Source organism: Schistocerca cancellata, chromosome 2, assembly GCF_023864275.1.
Source record: "Schistocerca cancellata isolate TAMUIC-IGC-003103 chromosome 2, iqSchCanc2.1, whole genome shotgun sequence".
In the NCBI taxonomy this organism is placed as follows: domain Eukaryota; kingdom Metazoa; phylum Arthropoda; class Insecta; order Orthoptera; family Acrididae; genus Schistocerca; species Schistocerca cancellata.
Genome location: NC_064627.1, coordinates 345927424 through 345933884, shown reverse-complemented (window position 1 = coordinate 345933884; position 6461 = coordinate 345927424). Strand labels below are relative to the sequence as shown.

Sequence of the window (6461 nt, the reverse complement as noted above, 5' to 3'; positions counted from 1 at the left end):
GATGACCATAGATGTTGAGTCCCATAGTGCTCAGAGACATTTGAACCATTTTGAACTCTCCGTAAAACCTAATTAGGTTTGCACCTGGACCTGGCAACTCATTTGTTGTCAACGTTTTAGCTTATTGTTATGTTTTCCATAGGGAATTCGGCCATCCTGATTTAGGTTTTCCGTGATTTCCCTAAATCGGTCCAGGTAAATGCCGGGATGGTTCCTTCGAAAGGGCACGGCCGACTTCCTTCCGCGTCCTTCCCTAATCCGATGAGACCGATGACCTAGCTGTTTGGTCTCTTCCCCCAAACAACCCAACCCCGTAGGGAGTTAATGCGACAGTCAAAGGACGGTATGTTCGGGCGACCTTCCTGCGTGAATTTTTAAATGCCGAATTTAAGTTGCCGCGCTGTTCCAGTCCGTCGGGTACAGTGAGTCCGTTACTGCGGAATAAGGCGCGAGCGTCAAGGACCTCCCTACGGCTCCATTGTCCCCGCTCGACCCGACGGCGGCCTTCGGACGGCGCAGTGCTTGGGCGACGCCTAGCGAGGAGCGTCTTTTTATAATAATGGTGCCACTTAGTCGCGGGCTCGTTAAGCGCTGCCGAAATCCGCCCTGCTATTGTAGCGGCCACTCGAGCGTTCTGCCCGCCGTGTTGTTCACCAATTCTCGCGCCCGCTAGACTGCTTGTTAAGAGCGCCAGGCGCACAAAGGGGGAACCCCCGGCTGGCCGGAGTGCAGGGCGGCTGTGCAAAAGAAAGCGATACTTCTTTCCGCTTGAGAGCGGTCGCGGTGGTGAAGCCGATACAAGACGGGCACTGAAAGCGAATGGAAAATTTCCAGGGAATGTGAAACTACACTACTGGCCATTAAAATTGCTACACCACGAAGATGACGTGCTACAGACGCGAAATATAACCGACAGGAAGAAGATGCTGTGATATGCAAATGATTCGCTTTTCAGAGCATTCACACAAGGTTGGCGCTGGTGGCGACACCTACAACCTGCTGACATGAGGAAAGTTTCCAACCGATTTCTCATACACAAACAGCAGTTGACGGGCGTTGACTGGTGAAACGTTGTTGTGATGCCTCGTGTAAGGAGGAGAAATGCGTACCGTCACGTTTCCGACTTTGATAAAGGTCGGATTGTAGCCTATCGCGACTGCGGTTTATCGTATCGCGACGTTGCTGCTCGCGTTGGTCGAGATCCAATGACAGTTAGCAGAATATGGAATCGGTGGGTTCAGGAGGGTAATACGAAAAGCCGTGCTGGATCCCAACGGTCTCGTATCACTAGCAGTGTAGATGACAGGCATCTTATCCGCATGGCTGTAACGGATCGTGCAGCCACGTCTCGATCCCTGTGTCAACAGATGGGCACATTTGCAAGACAACAACCATCTGCACCTACAGTTCGACGACGTTTGCAGCAGCATGGGCTATCAGCTCGGAGACCACGCCTGCGGTTACCCTTGACGCTGCATCACAGACAGGAGGGCCTGCGATGGTGTACTCAATGACGAACCTGGATGCACGAATGCCAAAACGTCATTTTTTCGGATGAATACAGGTTCTGTTTACAGCATCAAGATGGTCGCATCCGTGTTTGGCGGCATCGCGGTGAACGCACATTGGAAGCGTGTATTCGTCATCGCTATATTGGCGTATCACTCGACGTGATGGTATGGGGTGCCATTGGTTACACGTCTCGGTCACCTCATGTTCGCATTGACGGCACTTTGAACAGTGGACGTTACATTTCAGATGTGTTACGTCCCGTGGCTCTACCCTTCATTCGATCCCTGTGAAACCCTATATTTCAGCAGGATAATGCACGACCGCATTTTACAGGTCTTGTGCGGGCCTTTCTGGATACAGAAAATGTTCGACTGCTGCCCTGGCCAGCACATTCTCCAGATCTCTCACCAATTGAAAACGTCTGGTCACTGGTGGCCGAGCAACTGGCTCGCCACAAAACGCCAGTCACTACAGCTGATGAACTGTGGTATCGTGTTGAAGCTGCATGGGCAGCTGTACCTGTACATGCCATCCAATCTCTGTTTGACTCAATGCCCAGGCGTATCAAGGCCGTTATTACGGCCAGAGGTGGTTGTTCTGGGTACTGATTTCTCAGGATCTATGCACCAAAATTGCTTGAAAATGTAATCACATGTCAGTTGTAGTATAACATATTTGTCCAATGAATACCCGTTTATCACCTGCAGTTCTTTTTGGTGTAGCAATTTTAATGACCAGTAGTGTACATTTGTTTTCAGTTCACCCTTTCGGATCGAACAGTGGGGCGCCAAGGCTGAGACGGAGTGGTGACCCCCAGGAAGGGGGCGGGGGGTAAAGACGTAAGGGGCATAGTTTCATGTCAGTAGCGTCTTTCTTTTTGTTCCGGTTTCAGTCGATTAGGTGACCCTACAGAGCTTCATCTCAGTCACATCTGGGATCACACAATACTTTCGATCTCACTTCCGCGTCCACTGTATTGCTGAAAAGGAAAAAAGGTAGAAAAGGCTTAGTTTTTTTACTTTCAAAAACAAAACCATTTTGGAAGAATTAAATAGGTGTCGTGGCTGTTTCTATTCAGACAACATTCAATTAGTACCTAGATTTGCGGCTGTTTTCACTGACTGGCGCAAAGCATACTAATAAAGGAAAAAAATTTCCGGTACGAATCCGCGATCATCACGAACATTTTAAGAGTAAAACCGTCTAGATTGCTAAATAAAATTTCTTATTTATGACGACGTTTCGGCATCTGCCACCACCAGATGTGAAAAAAACTTTGAAATTACAAAACAAGGTTCAGTGTCAACATTAAAATCTATGCCTAATTGGGCCGATTTAATTCTGATGATGGCAGATGCCGAAACATCGTAATAAACAAAGACGTTTTATTTACACCCATCTAGACGGTTTTATTCATAAAATAATAAGTACAGTACAGCCCTTTTTATTGGCTTGAAGTGGCAGATACAGTCGTTGAAATTTCAAGTACTCCGTCTTCAGGCCACGAGTGGTCTACCGGGACCATCCGACCGTCGTGTCATCCTCAGAGGAGGAAGCGGATAGGAGGGGCGTGGGGTCAGCACATCGCTCTCCCGGTCGTTATTATGGTATTCTTGACCGAAGCCGCTACTATTCGGTCGAGTAGCTCCTCAATTGGCGTTACGAGGCTGAGTGCACCCCGAAAAAATGGCAACAGCGCATGGCGGCCCGGATGGTCACCCAACCAAGTGCAGACCACGGCCGACAGCGCTTAACTTCGGTGATCTCACAGGAACCGGTGTATCCACTGCGGCAAGGCCGTTGCCCTAAAACTGCAAGTGCAGATAATATTCACATTTTCATTAACGGCCGTGTAGCTTGATACTCTGTCGTCTGTACTTTTGCAGTCTTCATTCCGAAGACTGGTTTGATGTAGCTCTCTACGCTAGTCTATCTTGCTGAAGCCCATTCATCTATGCTTACTGCGCCCTACATCTGTTTGTACCTGTTTACTGTATTCGTGCTTTGGTCTCGCACTATAATTTTCACTCAAGAACTTCCCTCCATCAGCAAACTATTCCATAATATCTCAGAGAGTGTTCCTTGTTTTAGTAAGTTGGTCTGATAATTTTTTTCCTTCCTAATTAGATCCGGTACCGCGTCATTAGCTGTCCGATCTACCGATATAATCTTCACCACTAACTTTTTTTTTAAGGCTTCTCCCCTTTTCAGCGGTTGCCCTGTATTCCCATTAGCCAGCTTTCGCGATCACGGCACTCTTTCAGACCTCTCTTCCTCATCATTGTAATTACTCCCGCTCTCCATGTTAATCTCGGCCGTCCACGCTTCCTCCTTCCTGGCGGCGACCATTCCAGGATTACTTTCAGCCATCGTCCTTACTCCATTCGCCGTACATCGTCGGGCACTCAGCCCTTGTGGGGCCAACTGAGGGGCTACTTGATGGGGAAGTAGCGGCTCCAAAAATGTTCAGATGTGTGTGAAATCTTGTGGACTTAACTGCTAAGGTCATCAGTCCCTAAGCTTACACACTACTTAACCTAAATTATCCTAAGGACAAACACACACACACCCATGCACGAGGGAGGACTCGAACCTCCACCGGGACCAGCCGCACAGTCCACGACTGCAGCGCCTAAGACCGCTCGGCTAATCCCGCGCGGCGAAGTAGCGGCTCCGATCACGAAAACTGACAACGCCCAGGAAAGCGGTGTGCTGATCACATGTCACTCCAGTGATTTCTGTGGGATGAGCATGACACGGCAGTCGGTCAGTAGCGTTGGGCCTTCAAGGCCTGTTCGGGAGGAGTTCAGTTTAGATTTACATTCTGGATACGGATTTGCTAGCAATTTTCATCTTCCTTACTATCCTCCAAGCCTCTGCCGATCTCCTATATCCAAGCGAATGCTCTGTTTCCCCAAATATTCTTTTTCATTCTTCTTTATTACACTTTGTTGTTAATCTCTTATACGTCTTGTATGTATTCCAGTCCTTTTCACTCCCAGAGCTTAACCAAATATAATGTAGTTTCTTCTTTTCCTCAACCACCTCCAGCAAGTCCGTGGTCATCCACTCAGTTCTTCCTATTCTCTCCCATTCCGTTCCTAAAGCTTCCTCCATTGCTTCCTTAATTGACTGTTTCAGGAAACCGTATCGCTCATTAGCACTCCTGTCCTCCTACACGGCATCCAATACTAGATTTAATCTTTGCTGATACAAGCGCTTCACTCTTTCTTCTTGTAGCATATGTATCCATTATCTCGTATCCTCTATACTTCTACTTGCAGCATTCTCCTCTTTTTCCTCTTATCTTCGTCTTACTCGGAAAAGTAATTTTTGAAGTAACTATAAAATGATCGGAACCACATTAAAAAAAAAAGGCTTTGAGCATTACGGGACTTAACTTCTGAGGTCATCAGTCCCATAGAACTTAGAACTACTTAAACCTAACCAACCTAAGGACATCACACACATCCATGCCCGAGGCAGGATTCTAACCTGCGACCGTAGCGGTCACGCGGTTCCAGACTGTAGCGCCTAGAACCGCTCGGCCACCCCGGCCGGCCGAGCCACATTCTCTTCCTCTTTTACCTTTACATCTTGCACCTTAATTACCTGCTGCCTACATTTGAAAAGCTTTTATTTTCCTTCTGGCCAGACAAATACTTAAAAGAAGAAGACTTCCTAAACAATTTATGCAACCAGTTCCCGTTATTCAGAAAGCTTTTCTTATTATTCGAAGTCCAGCATACAGTCTCTGCACTTCTCTCACTGGCAATCGTTAGTTAGTTTTGCTCCCTGAATATTACTTTCGGTGTCTCATCGGATAATCTAATTACCTCAGCATCACATGATTTAATTGGATGCATTCTATTACCAAGAGTCTATGATTCCATCGTGCGTCAGCGTCAAATATACCTGTACATTGAAAGAAAATTGTAATGATGGAAAAATAGTTTATTTCGCTATAAGCTGTGAAGCCTACCAAAAGTTGACGAAATGTCGAAACTGACCACGCCAGAATAAACGGTTATGTAACAGCTACTTTTTGTGCTCTACAAATGTCTTTTATACATGCCGGGAAAAATAATACTCGCACGGAAAATATTGGGGCGTTGCTGCAGGGTATGTGGACGTAGCGCGACTCCGATGCATGTATATAAGCACTGACATGTGGGCAAGGAATTCGTGTGGCAGTCGTTTCTTTCTGACGTGCTTGCGGTAAATGCGGAAACGTGAACTATGGCGTGCAAACAGGGCCAAGGTGTCGTTAGTCTTTCCTTGTTTGCCGAAGAACAAACACCGATAGATATCCGTCCGGGAATGGAGAATATGTATGGAGCAGCAAATCTGTCAAAGTGGAACGGTGCACCAAGGGATGCTGCTTATTCATGACACCGCACATCTCCACGTCGCTAATGTTGTTAAGCGGAAGTAACGCCAACTCAATCATCCGCCCTATAGCCGTCATCTCTGCCCACATAATTATCACGCCTTCGGTCCCTTAAAAAAGCTGTTGAACAGTCGACGATTCTTGGCAGATGTGCAGCAGGCAGTTACGGGTTCCTGCATGCAGCAGGATAGAAGGTTTTTTTTTTTTTTTTTTTTTTTTTTTTACCAAACAGGGATCTACAACGTGGTGCGTTCGTGGGACGATTGCTTCACTGCTCACGGGGATTTTGCCTGATTGACAAACCGATTGTGAACCGTGCGGCCTTCGAACGGAAACTTTTTGACAGCCCCTTATATTTACAATTATATTTACAGTAAGACTGATACGTGACTGACCCTTGTTAATGAGTATTCTGATTTTTATTATAGAGCCCCATTTTGCCACAAAAAATTTTGCATTGCAGACTGTGGTGTGCATACTGTAAGACCTTCGGTACACACACCATCAGATTATTTGACTTGTCGCTCTAACGAAGTAGGCGAGTGTCAGCAATATGTCT

At 46.8% G+C, this 6461-nt stretch overlaps 1 pseudogene; it reads right to left on the bottom strand.

The window, feature by feature from the left end:
- Positions 1–3199: 3199 nt before the first annotated feature.
- LOC126163493 (5S ribosomal RNA) lies at positions 3200–3317 on the bottom strand (annotated as a pseudogene).
- Between the last annotated feature and the right edge of the window lie 3144 nt (positions 3318–6461).